Below are 19,732 nucleotides of genomic sequence, written 5' to 3' on the forward strand. Positions count from 1 at the left end.
CCGCGATACTAATGAATCACATTCGGTACGATACCGCCTCTGAAAAGTACCAGTCCGCAACTCCCCCTCACCCCCCGCGCCCCCGTTGTCATCACGCCGTGTCATTGCTGGTTTACGAGCAGAGGAGCGCACAATCACGGAGTACTTACAAGCAGACAAGGTGTGTTGACAGAAAAGGAAGAACTGACGCATTTTGGCTTAAAAACTAAAGATAAAGGTGAAGCTATAACACTGAAACGCCCACCGGAAGAGGTGTTTTAAGACATGGCTAGCTAGCCCCAGTCGGCAGTGTTTTAACTACTTCCAAATCACTAATCCTTGTCTCCATGGTGACAACGTAAATTTCTTACAAGTATCATCCCTTCAGGACGAGGAATAGCTAAACATGCTTCACTACACACCGTAGGTCACCGGCGTCAAAATGTAAACAAACACCACTGGTGGATCGACACCTAACAGCCACTGTAATGATACCAAGTACAGTAGGGTATCTAGTCAATACTAGTATGATTACGTCTATTTTTTGGCATCCCATCTTCTTTCGTGTTTTTTTAAATTTTATATCATGTTTATAAACTCCTCAAATATGTCCCTAGACCAGTGGTTCTTAATCTGGGTGTCTTGACCTCCGCCGCGGAGGTCAAGACACGCCTGACTCATCGTGTAAACAAAACTTCTCCCTGTCGGCGTATTATGGATACTCCCAAACAATGTTCCCTCTAATTTTCCATATGTGTGAGCAAACGCAAAAACTTTTTGAGCATTCATGTGGAGCGCATGTGAGACACACCTGTCCCAAACCTGTCCCAAACCTGACTAAATAACAAGTTAAATGTTTTATTATTGTAATCAAATGACAGCAGTCATTTCCATGAGATTATTTTCTAATATAAGTGTTTTGGCCCATTTACAATGACTATAACATATTGTTTTTCATGATCTGTGTACTGGTATTATATGTCTGGGTGGGAATCCTACTTTGGAAATCATTTGTATCCCTTTCATATATCGCATTTAGTTCCCACTAAAACATTCACATGTTGCACAATGAGATGTAAACATGGGATTATGTGTACATTCCTGTAACTTTCCATTTGTAAAATATATCTTTATTAATATTTCTTTATTATATCAACATCATTTTATGATTACAGTTCGGGTTCGGTGAATGCGCATATGAAACTGGTGGGGTTCGGTACCTCCAACAAGGTTAAGAACCACTGCCCTAGACCAGTGGTTCTTAACCTGGGTTCGATCGAACCCTAGGGGTTCGGTTAGTCGGCCTCAGGGGTTCGGCAGAGCCTCCGCCGCAGCGGTCAAGACACACCAGACTCATGAATTGATTAACGCGGACCCCGACTAAATTAAACAAGTTGAAAAACTTAGTCGGGTGTTACCATTTAGTGGTTAATTATACGAAATATGTACTGTACTGTGCAATCTACTAATAAAAGTTTAAATCAATCAATCAATCAATCGTGTAAATAAAAACTTCTCCCTATCGGCGTATCTGTACTGTGAAGTTAAAATTTGAATGACAATAAAAAAGAAGTCTAAGTAAGTATTATGGATACCCCCGAACAATGTTCCCTCTAATTTTCCATCTGATTTGCAAGTGTGTAGTTTGTTGTGAGTTCATGCACTGTGTTGGTTTTGTTCTTTGAACAAGGTGATGTCCATGCACGGTTCATTTTGTGCACTAGTAAAAATAACATAGAACTTTGTCTTGAATTTGAAAAAAACCAAAACCAAAAAAACATTTCTTTTTCACTAAAGAAGGGTTCGGTGAATGTGCATATGAAACTGGTGGGGTTCAGTACCTCCAAAAAGGTTAAGAACCACTGCCCTAGACACATGAGGACTCTGAATATGACCAATGCATGATCCTGTAACGACTTGGTATCGGATTGATACCCAATTTTGTGGTATCATCCAAAACTAATGTAAAGCATCCAAACAACAGAAGAATAAGTGATTATTAAATTTTAACAGAAGTGTAAATAGAACATGTTAAAAGAGACAGTAAGCAGATATTAACAGTAAATGAACAAGTAGATTAATAATTCATTTTCTACCACTTGTCCTTAATAATGGTGACAAAATAATAGGTAGATAAATGACACAATATGTTACTGCATATGTCAGCAGCTAAGTTAGGAGCCTTTGTTTGCTTACTTACTAATAAAAGACAAGTTGGGCCGCCAGGCCAAGTGTCCCCGCAACCAGCGGGGAAGAGTCAGGTGGCGACGGCGAGTTGAATGCCACCGCAATTTGCGAGGCGGTCGCCCGTGAAACGACCACATCCGTGGCCGACAAGAGTATGGTGGCGCCCTCTGCTGGCCCACCGGGGAGGGTGGTGGCAACCCCTGCTGGCCCACCGGAAAGGGTGGTGGTGACCCCTGCTGGCCCACCGGAAAGGGTGGTGGTGACCCCTGCTGGCCCACCGGAGAGGATGGTGGCGACCCCTGCTGGCCCACCGGAGAGGATGGTGGCGACCCCTGCTGGTCCACCAGAGAGGATGGTGGTGACCCCTGCTGGTCCACCGTAGAGGAAGATGGCGCCATCTGTTGCAGACCCACTGGAGATGATGACGCCATAGGTTGAAGACCCACCGGAGATGATGGCGCCATAGGTTGCACACCCACCGGAGATGATGGCGCCGTAGGTTGCAGAACCACCGGAGATGATGGCGCCGTAGGTTGCAGACCCACCGGTGATGATGGCGCCATAGGTTGCAGACTCACCGGACTGCATGGTGGCGTCTGTTGCAGACCCACTTGTGTGAGGAGTAACTGTGCCTCCTCAGCTGCACAGCTACTCATAGCCCCCCCCTCAAGGGACGGATCCCAGACGTCCCCAGATAGGCCCACAGACGACAGGGGTGGGTGGGAGAGGGCTTGAAAAGCGGCCAAACTTTTCTTTAATTTAGCCATTATCCCAAGAATCCTGTCTAGCCTCTCAGCCATCGAAGTCTCTGCGGGATTCGTGTTAGGAGGCTGGAGTATTCTGTCACAGGGTGTAGGTGACGAACCCCAAGATGCAGAGACGGCAGGCTCGGTGCAGGAAAACATGATTTAATTTAACACTAAAACAAGAACAAACAAAAGGCGCGCACAAGGCGGAGAACAAACTTGGCTATGAACAAAAACTAGCACAAAGGCTAACTGTGGAGAAGAAACAAAAACACTTACTGTGACACAAAGGAAATAAAGACAGACAGAGGAAAAACTTAAAACATAACAAAACTGTCAGTGACAAACCTGACAATTACATTCTTTTGAGAAGCAGCATCTTCTCAAAGTGGATCGTTTGGAAAAGCGGACATGGAAAAGCACTTTCCTGAATGTCCTTTTTTTTCAGTCTTAGACTGCGTCAAAGCTCAGAAGTCTTCCACATCCTGGATATAGTGCAAATAAATGTGTTTTTTTCTCATTTTTACAACTAACTTACAAAATAATCACAGAATAATTAACATTTGGATCATTTATTACTGTATGTTTCTGACCGTGTGAGTGAAAACGGACACTATCACCTCTGCCAATTGTGACAGTGGGAGGTTGTCAGGACTGCTGTACACATTTGCACGTGTACGGTACGAAATTTGGACTCAGGTCCTGGCAAGTGTTAGGAAAAACAGTAACAAGTAACAAGAGATAGGACCGAAATTAGAATGAGTTAGATAAATAATAAGAAAATTGCACATTGATTAAAACGTTTTTATGCATCATTTTGTGTGGCAACACAAAATGCTTTACACACAAAAAAAGAGAAGAGAAGAAAACGCACACTGAGCACTTTTGACAATAACAAAACATGGCATGGTACTGACGATTAAGGAAAAACGCCAGCTTTGAGGAGTCTACACTGGGGAATAACTCAAATAAACGCCATCTAAAATATAGTATGAAACATACTATAAAATATATGTGAAAATAAAACCTAAATAATACATTAATTAATTTATAAAAGCATAACATTGAGAGAATAATAGTACTAATGATAGCAATAAATAAAATAGAAAATAACATATTAAAAATAAAAAACCCAAGAGTTTAACATAATCAGTAAAAAGCCTGATTAAAAAGGTGTTTATTTAATCTTTTTAAATACATTTTAGTAGATTGTATTCCTGTCTAGGGATGTCCCGATCGGATATTTGGATCGGATCGGCCGCTGATATTTGCCCATAAATGCGTATCGGCAAGGCATGGGAAAATGCCGATCCAGATCCATTTTAAAATTAAAAACTCCGGTCCGTGTTTTCCAACGCACCGATTTAAATAATACATTCCACTTTTCTGCTGCTCCCTAATTCCCGTTCCGCATTTTCCAGCACACCTTCAACACATCCACAGGTCTGTGGATTCTCACGCAGTTGCTTTTAGCTGCTGGCATTACACGACAGGCTCTTCTCACTCTTTTCTGTGTCTCCCTCTCACAGACAACAAGCGCACCTTCTTACACACGTCACATACTGTCACGTCATACGTCACATACGTATACGCCCTCTCCCAGCAGAGAGGTAGCAGCATGGCTAACGTTAGCTGTGATGCTAGCGCAGCCGTGTGACCAACGTTCCTTCTAAGGTGCGCACCTGTGCAATTGCGCACTGCTCAAGCGTCCTCTGCGCATAGCAATTATATGCCACGCACAAAATCAAATAAAAAAATAAGCGCATAACAATTTTCGACACACAAACACGATAGAGAAAACAGTTTTCGTCATCATTGTTCAAATATTGTAACGTCTGTCGAGACGCTTATCTCCATTCGGTGCCACACATCCACACCACCAAAATGCCGAGGCAAAAATTTCTAGATCAACACCGTATGAAAAAATTAGTGATTTTTTTAGTTGTGATTTCCTTCTCTGCATGAAAGTTTAAAAGTAGCATATATTAATGCAGTATGAAGAACAATGTTTTAATGTAGACATGCAAGCCTTGAAAGAAAATTTTGAAAATCAAGACTACATTTCCTGCAAATGGGTGCATTTCTACCCTATATTTTAACTTTAGATTTATTCTCATATCAAACTCTTTTGGCTGTCTTTTTGACACTTACATCCGGCGCCCCCCCTCCACACCCTGGATTATAAATAATGTAAATAATTCAATGTGATTATCTTGTGTGATGACTGTATTATGATGATAGTATATATGATAGTATATATCTGTATCATGAATTAAACATGGACCCCGACTTAAACAAGATGAAAAACTTATTCGGGTGTTACCATTTAGTGGTCAATTGTACGGAATATGTACTTCACTGTGCAACCTACTAATAAAAGACTCAATCAATCAATCAAAACACATAGAATCATCATACTGCTGTAATTATATGCATCAAGTGTTCATTCAAGGCTAAGGCAAAATATCGAGATGTGTATCGCAATATGGCCTTAAAATATCGCAATATTAAAAAAAGGCCATATCGCCCAGCCCTAGTTCAATGATGCCATTTCTGTTTGTCATGTATAATTTTGTCTATTTTGTGTTTATCCTTGAATAAACAGGTCAGTTTCTTGTTACCAACCATTGTTTATTATTTAAACTCCCATAATTCAGCTGGCTAGTTATCAAGAGTACTAAAACCCTTTTCAACATTATTCTGACAACTAAGTAGGCTAAATAACTTTAAACTTTAATACATGCTCGGATAGGCCTGTATCGGTCAGTATCGGTATCGGTCAGTATCGGTATCGGATCGGAAGTGAAAAAACAATATCGGTATCGGATCGGAAGTGCAAAAACCTGGATCGGGACATCCCTATTCCTGTCGTTATTTGACTCTGCTCTCTGCATGCATACACCGAAAGAGAGGATTGATTCCGTGCTCCAACACCAGCCAAATGTACCTTGCACTGCTTAGTGTAAGAGAAAGACACGTTTCTCAAGAAATGGGGCTGGAACTTTTTGTTTAACAGAAAAAGTCCACAAACTCAGGAAAGGGCTAACAGACCAGAAGGTCTCAAGGTACCCCAACAAGAACAATTTTACCCCTAAAGGTCTCTAATGACCCCAAATAGTCCCAAAGTGCCCTATAGCAGACTTGCTCCTATAAGCCTTGATGCTCCAAAATGTACCCAAAGTGTCCTCAGATGGGGCAAGGGGGCCTTTAGGTGTACATTTCGGACATTTTAGTTAACCCTATTTATCGTTTTGGTGATATGGACCAAAACTGATATCCAGGCATTTTCAGGCCAAATGACGATATACGATATACAAACACCAAAACCAGTGAAGTTGGCACGTTGTGTAAATCGTAAATAAAAACAAAATACAATGATGTGCAAATCCTTTTCAATATATATTCACTTGAATAGACAATATATTTAATGTTCGAACTGGAAAACTTAATTTTTTGCAAATATTAGCTCATTTGTGTATGGGACATAACAATTTACATGTCTTATTATTATAATCAAGTGACTAGTCAATTTCAAGAGATTATTTTCTAATATATGTTATTTGGCCCACTTAGATACTGTTTTTTTTTTTAATCAGCTATGCACTATAGTATTTTATGCCTGAGTGGGGGTCCGGCTTTGGAAAGATTGTGTACCCCTTTCAGAGATCACATTTAGTTCCCCTTAAAACAGTCACATGTTGCATGAGATGAAGTGTTTATTAACTTTCTGTCCGTTTGCTTTAATTAATTAATTTATTTTTTTAAATGGAATAAAATAAGATAAATAAATAAATTAAAAAAAAATAATCTTGAATTAAAAAAAGTAAAACAATATAAAAACAATTACATAAAAAATAATAATTAATGAAAATGTTAGAGGACCAGCAGCACGCACATGTGTGCTTTAAGGACTGTATCCCTTGCAGACTATATTATTCAATATTGGAGGAACCAGAAGTTTTTAATAACAGAAAGAGACAGACCCTTTTGTGAAAATGAGTGTGGATGGGGGAGGGAGGGTTTTTTTGGGGTTGATGCACTAATGGTAAGTGTATCTTGTGTTTTTTATGTTGTTTAAAATAATAAATAAAATTAAAAAAAACTTTCTGTCCGTAAAATAAATATTTTTATTAGCAATTATGTAGTCCTATAACATCATTTCATGATTAATATCCAAAAAATAACATTCTTAACAAATGACAGTAGAATAAGCACACTGATTGAGGAGTCATAGTAAAACGACCTGAAATTTACACTTTACGTGGAGTGTTGGAGTTGTCCAACTTTTTGTGTGGCCATAAACCCACCAGTGGCTAATTGCCATAGTGTATGTGTTGGTGCAGGTGAGAGAGAGCAAGCGGCTGCTGTTGATATAACAGATGACAAAGAGTTGCTTTTGGCTTGGTTTGTACGGTAGGCAACGACCAGTATTGCTAGATAAAAGTATTTTACACATTGTTTTGGTGTGGTTATGGCCGACAAACAATTTCGCTAAATAAAGGGACCGATGGAATTCCTGTCCTCCTTTAAGTGTCTCCACAGACATTACAATCATTTAAGTTTTGACAAACATTGTTTTTATCTGTTGTGGCCGCCTTTCGTCACCTGTTACCCACAGTTGCATTGCAAAATCATACAAAACAAAAGATTTGTTTATTTTGTTTAGAGGTGGATTTGATTTTTTGCGCTGCATAGATTTGCTGTGCGCAGAGGACGCGTGAGCAGTGCGCAATTGCCTCCCTTAGAGGGAACGTTGCATCCAAGCAACGTTATCATGGACGCCCCTGCTTATTTCAGCAAGACAATGCCAAGCCACGTGTTACAACAGTGTGGCTTCATAGTAACAGAGTGCGGGTACTAGACTGGCCTACCTGTAGTCCAGACTTGTCTCCCATTGAAAATGTGTGGCGCATTATGAAGCCTAAAATACCACAACGGAGACCCCCGGACTGTTGAACAACTTAAGTTGTACGTCAAGCAAGAATGGGAAAGAATTCCACCTGAAAAGCTTCAAAAATTGGTCTCCTCAGTTCCCAAACGTTTACTGAGTGTTGATAAAAGGAAAGGCCATGTAACACAGTGTTAAAAATGCCCCTATGCCAACTTTTTTGCAATGTGTTGTTGCCATTAAATTCTAAGTTAATGATCATTTGCAAAAAAAAATAAGTTTCTCAGTTCGAACATTAAATACCGTATTTTTCGGACTATAAGTCGCAGTTTTTTTCATAGTTTGGCCGGGCTCCAGTGCGATTTATATATGTTTTTTTCCTTCTTTATTATGCATTTTCGGCAGGTGCGATTTATACTCCGGTGTGACTTATACGCCGAAAAATACGGTATCTTGTCTTTGCAGTCTATTCAACTGAATATAAGTTGAAAAGGATTTGCAAATCATTGTATTCTGTTTTTATTTATGAATTACACAAGGTGCCAACTTCACTGGTTTTGTGTTTTGTATATCGGTATCTTAAAAAAATGTGGTCAAGGTTGCCTTAAGTGTTTTTTTTATGGCTAGACAACCAGTGTTGAGTGTTGCACTCAGAATATTTTTGTTGTAAGTAGTAACGTAGCATTTATTCTTATAAAGTAATTAGTTAGCTGTTGATATGTCAAAGCAGTTTCGGTTCATTAACGTTAGGTTTATAGCCATACGCTTGTGCGCAGGGATAGATTCTACTAGCTCACTGCGGTGAATGCCCATGGCGGTTTGGTTTGAAACTACTTTTCAGCCACCCTCGCTAACAACGTAAACAGATGAGAAGGTGGCAAGAAATATTTCAATAATGAATAAAGCAAAATATGTACGTGACCAAAAATCACTTCACATTCTCTCCTGCTCGTGAGTATTGGCATATCTGAGTTATTGTGCAGAAATATGGGGAAATATTTACAAAAGTACACTTCATTCACTAACGGTGTTACAAAAAATACGTAGTCGTATATAGAGGACATACTATCCCTTCATTTATTAAATCCAACTTATTGAAATTCAATGATTTGGTGCATTTGCAAACAGCTAAAATTATGCACAAAGCTACCCAAGAATGTACAACAATTCTTCTCAACAAAAGAAGAAATACAACCTTAGAGGACAATCTCATTTGAAACATTTGTATGCACGTACAACACTTAAGACCTTTAGCACATCAGTTTGTGGAAAATAAATTATGGAATGGATTAAGCAAAGAAGTTAAACAATGTACTGATATGATCCAGTTAAAGAGGTTGTTCAAACTAAAAGTGTTTACAAAGTACAAGGAAGAAGAATCTTTAACCTAATTGAAATTGAGATGATATTCATCTCATATGTGAACCGTGACTGACTTAACTATTATTAAAAGGCCTGTTGTATTCATTGATGTAAATTATGTTACAAAATGAGGACAGGAAGTGAATATGTGCTACTAAACTGCTATGAATTGGAAAAGGGTTAGGATTAGGGATGTCCGATAATGACTTTTTGCCGATATTCCGATATTGTCCAACTCTTTAATTACCGATACCGATATCAACCGATATATACAGTCGTGGAATTACCACATTATTATGCCTAATTTGGACAAACAGGTATGGTGAAGATAAGGTACTTTTAAAAAAAATTAATAAAATAAGATAAATAAATTAAAAACATTTTCTTGAATAAAAAGAAAAGTAAAACAATATAAAAACAGTTACATAGAAACTAGTAATTAATGAAAATGAGTAGAATTAACTGTTAAAGGTTAGTACTATTAGTGGACCAGCAGCACGCACAATCATGTGTGCTTACGGACTGTATCCCTTGCAGACTGTATTGATATATATTGACATATAATGTAGGAACCAGAATATTAATAACAGAAAGAAACAACACTTTTGTGTGAATGAGTGTGAATGGGGGAGGAAGGTTTTTTGGGTTGGTGCACTAATTGTAAGTGTGTCTTTTTTTTAATGTTGATTTAATACATTTAAAAAAAAAAAAAACGATACCGATAATAAAAAAAACGATACCGATAATTTCCAATATTACATTTTAACGCATTTATCGACATCTCTAGTTAGGATTATAAAAGGTTGGCTTATTTCTACTCCTTTTCGAACATGTTGTAAATGTGTGAACTATATGATATATCACTTGTAATTGCATACATCCATCCATCCATCCATCTTCTTCCGCTTATCTGAGGTCGGGTCGCGGGGGCAGCAGCCTAAGCAGGGAAGCCCAGACTTCCCTCTCCCCAGCCACTTCGTCCAGCTCTTCCCGGGGGATCCCGAGGCGTTCCCACGCCAGCCGAGAGACATAGTCTTCCCAACGTGTCCTGGGTCTTCCCCGCGGCCTCCTACCGGTCGGATGTGTCCTAAACACCTCCCTAGGGAGGCGATCGGTTGGCATCCTGACCAGATGCCCGAACCACCTCATCTGGCTCCTCTCGATGTGGAGCAGCTCGACTTTGAGCTCCCCTCGGATGGCAGGGCTTCTCACCCTATCTCTAAGGGAGAGCCCTGCCACCCGGCGGAGGAAACTCATTTTGGCCGCTTGTACCCGTGATTTTGTCCTTTCGGTCATAACCCAAAGCTCATGACCATAGGTGAGGATGGGAACGTAGATCGACCGGTAAATTGAGAGCTTTGCCTTCGGGCTCAGCTCCTTCTTCACCACAACGAATCGATACAGCGTCCGCATTACTGAAGACGCCGCACCGATCCGCCTGTCAATCTCACGATCCACTCTTCCCTCACTCGTGAACAAGACTGCTCAAAATAAATTCCAACCAACCAAGTGATAAGGTTGCTACTAGGAGAGAGATAGGCTGTCAAGCAAATCAGTGTATTTTTAAACAACGCTGTAGTCACTCGCCAATAGGCAAATGCAGTCGGGAGTTCAGAAATCTGCACCGGAGTCGCTCATATTCTTTTGAAAAGTTTGTTTTGTTGCGTCTTCACAGTGAAGACCAAACTGCTGTACAAAGGCACATCAAAAGATACTGGTATAGCGGAATTGTCCCAAATATCTCTTTCTAAAATATTCCCGGTATTAAAGGGGAACATTATCACCAGACCTATGTAAGCGTCAATATATACCTTGATGTTGCAGAAAAAAGACCATATATTTTTTTAACCGATTTCCGAACTCTAAATGGGTGAATTTTGGCGAATTAAACGCCTTTCTATTATTCGCTCTCGGAGCGATGACGTCACAACGTGACGTCACATCGGGAAGCAATCCGCCATTTTCTCTAACACATTACAAACACCGAGTCAAATCAGCTCTGTTATTTTCCGTTTTTTTCGACTGATTTCCGTACCTTGGAGACATCATGCCTCGTCGGTGTGTTGTCGGAGGGTGTAACAACACGAACAGGGACGGATTCAAGTTGCACCAGTGGCCCAAAGATGCGAAAGTGGCAAGAAATTGGACGTTTGTTCCGCACACTTTACCGACGAAAGCTATGCTACGACAGAGATGACAAGAATGTGTGGATATCCTGCGACACTCAAAGCAGATGCATTTCCAACGATAAAGTCAAAGAAATCTGCCGCCAGACCCCCATTGAATCTGCCGGAGTGTGTGAGCAATTCAGGGACAAAGGGCCTCGGTAGCACGACAAGCAATGGCGGCAGTTTGTTCCCGCAGACGAGCGAGCTAAACCCCCTGGATGTCTTGGCTCACACCGTCCCGAAGATGATCAAGAGAAGAATATCGACCCTAGCTTCCCTGGCCTGCTGACATGAGGGTATGTCTACAGAATATATTAATTGATGAAAATTGGGTTGTCTGCACTCTCAAAGTGCATGTTGTTGCCAAATGTATTTCATATGCTGTAAACCTAGTTCATAGTTGTTAGTTTCCTTTAATGCCAAACAAACACATACCAGTCGTTGGTTAGAAGGCGATCGCCGAATTCGTCCTCGCTTTCTCCCGTGTCACTGGCTGTCGTGTCGTTTTCGTCGGTTTCGCTTGCATACGGTTCAAACCGATATGGCTCAATAGCTTCAGTTTCTTCTTCAATTTCGTTTTCGCTACCTGCCTCCACACTACAACCATCTGTTTCAATACATTCGTAATCTGTTGAATCGCTTAAGCCGCTGAAATCCGAGTCTGAATCCGAACTAATGTCGCTATAGCTTGCTGTTTTTTCCGCCATGTTTGTTTGTGTTGGCTTCACTATGTGACGTCACAGGAAAATGGACGGGTGTATATAACGATGGTTAAAATCAGGCACTTTGAAGCTTTTTTTTCGGGATATTGCGTGATGGGTAAAATTTTGAAAAAAACTTCGAAAAATATAATAAGCCACTGGGAACTGATTATTGATGGTTTTAACAATTCTGAAATTGTGATAATGTTCCCCTTTAAGTTGTACGGTATACTGGTACTGGTATAGTATCGCAGTACTATACTCTGTTTGAAAAGTACCGGTTCCCAGGCATGACGGCGCATCGTCACGTCACGACATTGCTGGTTTTGCGAGCAGAGGAGCATGTTCGGCAGCGCATAATCACAGAGAACTTACAAGCAGACACAGTGTGTAGACAGAAAAGGGAGAAGGGGCGCATTTTGGCCTAAAAACTAATGATAAAGGTGAAGTTATAACGCCCTCAGGAAAAGGTGCTTTAAACATGGCTAGCTAGCTAGCGGCAAATGTCCAGCCGCTGTTGGCAGTTTTTTTAGCTACTTCTAAATCACTAATCCTCGCCTCCATGGCGACGATTAAAGTGAGTTTCTTACGAGTATCATCCCTGCAGGACGAGGAATAGCTAAAATGCTTCACTACACATCGTAGGAGGATACGATAGCTAACCGCTAACAGCAAGCTAGCACCCCTGAATGTAAACAAATGCCATGGGTGGCTCTACACCTAACATCCACTATAATGATACCAAGTACAATAGGATTCAGGATGCTTTATTATTGTCCATTCTTTAACATGTACAAGACACATAAGAACTAAAATTACATTTTCGGCACAGTCCCACTAAGAGCAGACATACGTTACAAGGGGACAAGACAGGACCGCTAATGGCGCTCCTTAAAAAAGGTGGGAAAAAGGTGATATTGGGAAAGGGGGTAAGAGTAAAAAATATTAGTCAAAGGCTGGACCTCGGGAGGGGGTCCAGACTGAGTCCAAGGGGGAAAAAACCTAATTTGCCATAGCACACATAAACATGTTACATATAATCACAACAACTCGCAACAAAGGGGGGGGGGGGGGGGGGGGGGGCTGGGGCCCTGGAGGCCGGCCTGCTGCTATAAAGCGCTACTCAGCCGTCCATCACTCCGAAGGGGAATCAAGCGGTGGTGAAGGCGTGGGGTGGGGGTGGGGAGTGTGTTTGTGTATATGCCCATTGTCTTTGGGTGTAGTGGAGTTGTGTTCATAGGCCCGGGGTCGTTCTGCATGCTATGCAAGCAAAGTTTGACTTCCAGGTGTCGTTGAGGAGGGAGGGAGGTCAAAAGCGTCCATATTTGAAATTCCTCATGCATAGCGTATCTAGTTGATACTGCTATGATTACATCAACATTTTTTATCGTCCTTTTTTAAAATTTATATTATGTTTATAAACTCAGGAAATATCTCCCTGGACACATGAGGACTTTAATTTTGACCAATGTATGATCCTGTAACTACTTGGTTTCGGATCCATACCTAAATAAATTTGTGGTATCATCCAAAACTAATGTAAAGCATCCAAGCAACAGAATAAGTGATTATTACATTTTAGTACAGATGTCGGAAATTATCAGTATCGTTTTTTTATTATCGGTATCGTTTTTTATTTTTATTTATTTATTTATTTATTTATTTTTTATTAAATCAGCATAAAAAACACAATATACACTTACAATTAGTGCACCAACCCAAAAAAACTCCCTCCCCCATTTACACTCATTCACACAAAAGGGTTGTTTCTTTCTGTTATTAATATTCTGGTTCTGACATTATATGTCAATATATATCAATACAGTCTGCAAGGGATACAGTCCGTAAGCACACATGATTGTGCGTGCTGCTGGTCCACTAATAGTACTAACCTTTAACAGTTAATTTTACTCATTTTCATTAATTACTAGTTTCTATGTAACTGTTTTTATATTGTTTTACTTTCTTTTTTATTCAAGAAAATGTTTTTAATTGATTTTATTTTTATTTTTTTTATTTTTTTTTAAAGTACCTTATCTTCACCATACCTGGTTGTCCAAATTAGGCATAATAATGTGTTAATTCCACGACTGTATATATCGGTTGATATCGGTATCGGTTGATATCGGTATCGGTAATTAAAGAGTTGGACAATATCGGAATATCGGATATCGGCAAAAAGCCATTATCGGACATCCCTACATTTTAGTAGTGTAGATAGAACATGATGAAATGGAAAATAACCAGATATTAACAGTAAATGAACAAGTGGATTAATAATCAATTTTTACAGCGTGTCCCTCATAATTTTGATAAAATGATAAATGACACAATATGTTACTGCATACGTCAGCAGACTAATTCATAGCCTTTGTTTACTTACTTACTACCAAAAGACAAGTTGTCTTGTATGTTCACTATTTTATTTAAGGACACAATTGTTCTTTAATTGCAATAAGAAACATATGTTTAATGGACCGTAAGATTTTTTGTAAAAATAAAGCCAATAATGCCAGTTTTTGTGATCTGTCATGATCCGTTACCCGGATCATGGCATGATTTATGTTGGTAATGTTTCTGTTTTAGTCTGTTTCCTGGGTGCACCCTCTTTCCCTGTTTACTGTTGGTTTCCATGGGCACTGATTCTCCTCACCTGTCTTAGTTTAGCAATTAGTGTTCCCACCAGGTGTTTTGGTTAATCACTCCCCTTTATAGTTTCCTGTCACCCAGCAATAGTTGCTCGGTCAATGTTTGCTATAGGCAACATTTACGTTCTCCTGTTTTTTCTCCTCGCTGCATGTAGTAAGTTTGTACACACTAGCATTCCTTGTTTTTCACCCTTGGTGACATTTTGTGTTTTTTAGCTCCATGATTGCTAGTAGCCTCAGTTTGTATTTTTGATCCTGCCTTAAAATACAAACCCCGTTTCCATATGAGTTGAGAAATTGTGTTAGATGTAAATATAAACGGAATACAATGATTTGCAAATCCTTTTCAACCCATATTCAATTGAATGCACTACAAAGACAAGATATTTGATGTTCAAACTCATAAACTTTATTTTTTTTTGCAAATAATAATTAACTTAGAATTTCATGGCTGCAACACGTGACAAAGTAGTTGGGAAAGGGCATGTTCACCACTGTGTTACATGGCCTTTCCTTTTAACAACACTCAGTAAACGTTTGGGAACTGAGGAGACACATTTTTTAAGCTTCTCAGGTGGAATTCTTTCCCATTCTTGCTTGATGTACAGCTTAAGTTGTTCAACAGTCCGGGGGTCTCCGTTGTGGTATTTTAGGTTTCATAATGCGCCACACATTTTCAATGGGAGACAGGTCTGGACTACAGGCAGGCCAGTCTAGTACCCGCACTCTTTTACTATGAAGCCACGTTGATGTAACACGTGGCTTGGCATTGTCTTGCTGAAATAAGCAGGGGCGTCCATGGTAACGTTGCTTGGATGGCAACATATGTTGCTCCAAAACCTGTATGTACCTTTCAGCATTAATGGCGCCTTCACAGATGTGTAAGTTACCCATGTCTTGGGCACTAATACAACTCCATACCATCACAGATGCTGGTTTTTCAACTTTGCGCCTATAACAATCTGAATGGTTCTTTTCCTCTTTGGTCCGGAGGACACGACGTCCACAGTTTCCAAAAACAATTTGAAATGTGGACTCGTCAGACCACAGAACACTTTTCCACTTTTTTATCAGTCCATCTTGGATGAGCTCAGGCCCAGCGAAGCCGACGGCGTTTCTGGGTGTTGTTGATAAACGGTTTTCGCCTTGCATAGGAGAGTTTTAACTTGCACTTACAGATGTAGCGACCAACTGTAGTTACTGACAGTGGGTTTCTGAAGTGTTCCTGAGCCCATGTGGTGATATCCTTTACACACTGATGTCGCTTGTTGATGCAGTACAGCCTGAGGGATCGAAGGTCACGGGCTTAGCTGCTTACGTGCAGTGATTTCTCCAGATTCTCTAAACCCTTTGATGATATTACGGACCGTAGATGGTGACATCCCTAAATTCTTTGCAATAGCTGGTTGAGAAAGGTTTTTCTTAAACTGTTCAACAATTTGCTCATGCATTTGTTGACAAAGTGGTGACCGTCGCCCCATCCTTGTTTGTGAATGACTGAGCATTTCATGGAATCTACTTTTATACCCAATCATGGCACCCACCTGTTCCCAATTTGCCTGTTCACCTGTGGGATGTTCCAAATAAGTGTTTGATGAGCATTCCTCAACTTTATCAGTATTTATTGCCACCTTTTCCAACTTCTTTGTCACGCGTTGCTGGCATCAAATTCTAAAGTTAATGATTATTTGCAAAAAGAATAAAAATGTTTATCAGTTTGAACATCAAATATGTTGTCTTTGTTGGATATTCAACTGAATATGGGTTGAAAATGATTTGCAAATCATTGTATTCCATTTGACATGTTCAAAGTTCTTCCGGAAGTGGGAATTGAAACTCTCTCTGACAGGAGACTCTGCCAGACGTTCCCATTCCCACATTCCCACCTCCGGAAGAACTTTGAACATGTCACGAGGGAGGTGCTGGACATTGAGTCCGAATGGACCATGTTCCGCGCCTCTATTGTCGAGGCGGCTGATTGGAGCTGTGGCCGCAAGGTAGTTGGTGCTTGTCATGGCGGTAATCCTAGAACCCGTTGGTGGACACCGGCGGTGAGGGATGCCATCAAGCTGAAGGAGTCCTATCGGGTTCTTTTGGCTCATAGGACTCCTGAGGCAGCGGACAGGTACCGACAGGCCAAGCGGTGTGCGGCTTCAGCGGTCGCAGAGGCAAAAACTCGGACATGGGAGGAGTTCGGTGAGGCCATGGAAAACGACTTCCGGACGGCTTCGAAGCAATTCTGGTCCACCATCCGCCGCCTCAGGAAGGGGAAGCAGTGCACTATCAACACCGTGTATGGTGAGGATGGTGTTCTGCTGACCTCGACTGCAGATGTTGTGGATCGGTGGAGGGAATACTTCGAAGACCTCCTCAATCCCACCAACACGTCTTCCTATGAGGAAGCAGTGCCTGGGGAGTCTGTGGTGGGCTCTCCTATTTCTGGGGCTGAGGTTGCTGAGGTAGTTAAAAAGCTCCTCGGTGGCAAGGCCCCGGGGGTAGATGAGATCCGCCCGGAGTTCCTTAAGGCTCTGGATGCTGTGGGGCTGTCTTGGTTGAGAAGACTCTGCAGCATCGCGTGGACATCGGGGGCGGTACCACTGGATTGGCAGACCGGGGTGGTGGTTCCTCTCTTTAAGAAGGGGAACCGGAGGGTGTGTTCTAACTATCGTGGGATCACACTCCTCAGCCTTCCCGGTAAGGTCTATTCAGGTGTACTGGAGAGGAGGCTACGCCGGATAGTCGAACCTCGGATTCAGGAGGAACAGTGTGGTTTTCGTCCTGGTCGTGGAACTGTGGACCAGCTCTATACTCTCGGCAGGGTCCTTGAGGGTGCATGGGAGTTTGCCCAACCAGTCTACATGTGTTTTGTGGACTTGGAGAAGGCATTTGACCGTGTCCCTCAGGAAGTCCTGTGGGGAGTGCTCAGAGAGTATGGGGTATCGGACTGTCTGATTGTGGCAGTCCGCTCCCTTTATGATCAGTGCCAGAGCTAGGTCCGCATTGCCGGTAGTAAGTCGGACACGTTTCCAGTGAGGGTTGGACTCCGCCAAGGCTGCCCTTTGTCACCGATTCTGTTCATAACTTTTATGGACAGAATTTCTAGGCGCAGTCAAGGCGTTGAGGGGATCTGGTTTGGTGGCTGCAGGATTAGGTCTCTGCTTTTTGCAGATGATGTGGTCCTGATGGCTTCATCTGGCCAGGATCTTCAGCTCTCACTGGATCGGTTCGCAGCTGAGTGTGAAGTGACTGGGATGAGAATCAGCACCTCCAAGTCCGAGTCCATGGTTCTCGCCCGGAAAAGGGTGGAGTGCCATCTCCAGGTTGGGGAGGAGATCTTGCCCCAAGTGGAGGAGTTAAAGTACCTCGGAGTCTTGTTCACGAGTGAGGGAAGAGTGGATCGTGAGATTGACAGGCGGATCGGTGCGGCGTCTTCAGTAATGCGGACGCTGTATCGATCCGTTGTGGTGAAGAAGGAGCTGAACCGGAAGGCAAAGCTCTCAATTTACCGGTCGATCTACGTTCCCATCCTCACCTATGGTCATGAACTTTGGGTTATGACCGAAAGGACAAGATCACGGGTACAAGCGGCCGAAATGAGTTTCCTCCGCCGGGTGGCGGGGCTCTCCCTTAGAGATAGGGTGAGAAGCTCTGCCATCCGGGAGGAGCTCAAAGTAAAGCCGCTGCTCCTCCACATCGAGAGGAGCCAGATGAGGTGGTTCGGGCATCTGATCAGGATGCCACCCGAACGCCTCCCTAGTGAGGTGTTTAGGGCACGTCCGACCAGTAGGAGGCCGCGGGGAAGACCCAGGACACGTTGGGAAGACTATGTTTCCCGGCTGGCCTGGGAACGCCTCGGGGTCCCACAGGAAGAGCTGGACGAAGTGGCTGGGGAGAGGGAAGTCTGGGCTTCCCTGCTTAGGCTGCTGCCCCCGCGACCCGACCTCGGATAAGCGGAAGAAGATGGATGGATGGATGGATGGATGTATTCCGTTTATATTTACATCTAACACAATTTCCCAACTCATATGGAAACAGGGTTTGTAATTAAAAACCCTGTTGACCTTACCTACACGCCGCTCCTGCTTGTTTTCTGCCTTGGAGGGAAAGCTACCAGCGAAGCTATGCGACCACGACGTAGCATGATCCCCCTTATTTAGAAAAGTACCTAAAAAGTATCGAAATACATTTTGGTACCGGTACCAGTACTAAAATATTGGTATCGGGACAACACTAGCCGATATGACAGTAGTGGGCCTCATCCGTGACAACAACAACATGGACTACAGGGAGGAGGTGAAACATCTGGTTGACTGGTGCAGAACCAACAACCCGGTCCTGAATGTCGACAAGACCAAGGAGATCATCGTTGACTTCAGGAAGCACCAGTCCAGCCACGCTCCACTCTACATCAACGGCACAGCGGTGGAGATAGTAAGCAGCACCAAGTTCCTGGGGGTGCAGATAACTGACAATATAACCTGGTCCCTACACACCGGAGCTCTTGTAAAAAGAGCTCAGCAGCGCATGCACTTTTTGCGTCGGATGAAAAGAGCACAGCAACCTCCCCCCATTCTCACCACATTCTACAGAGGCACTATAGAGAGCCTGCTGACCAACAGCATCTCTGTCTGGACTGGAGCCTGCAGTGCCTCAGACTGGAAGTCTCTCCAGAGAGTGGTGAGGACGGCGGAAAAGATCATCGGGACTCCTCTTCCTCCTATCCAGGAGATCGCAAAAAGCCGCTGCCTGACCAGGGCTCAGAAAATCTGCAAAGACTCCTCCCACCCCCACCAAGGACTGTTTTCACTGCTGGACTCTAGAAAGAGGTTCCGCAGCCTCCGAAGCAGAACCTCCAGGTTCTGTAACAGCTTCTTCCCTCAGGCCGTAAGACTCTTGAACGCATCATAATTAAATTAAATTATCCCCTCAACTCTCCCCAAAATGGATTAACTCGCTGGAATAAAAAAGACAATATAACATACATCCATAAACATGGACGCATGTGCAAAAGTGCAATATATGTATCTGTACAGTAATCTATTTATTTATTTAT

At 42.2% G+C, this 19,732-nt stretch overlaps 1 protein-coding gene across 1 annotated transcript in view; it reads left to right on the forward strand.

Moving 5' to 3' along the window:
- Positions 1-19,732, forward strand: part of thsd7ab (thrombospondin, type I, domain containing 7Ab) — a 671,822-nt gene that overhangs the window by 268,867 nt on the left and 383,223 nt on the right. The gene's annotated exons all lie outside the window — the stretch shown is intronic.

Source organism: Nerophis lumbriciformis, linkage group LG04 (genome assembly GCF_033978685.3).
Source record: "Nerophis lumbriciformis linkage group LG04, RoL_Nlum_v2.1, whole genome shotgun sequence".
Lineage (NCBI taxonomy): Eukaryota > Metazoa > Chordata > Actinopteri > Syngnathiformes > Syngnathidae > Nerophis > Nerophis lumbriciformis.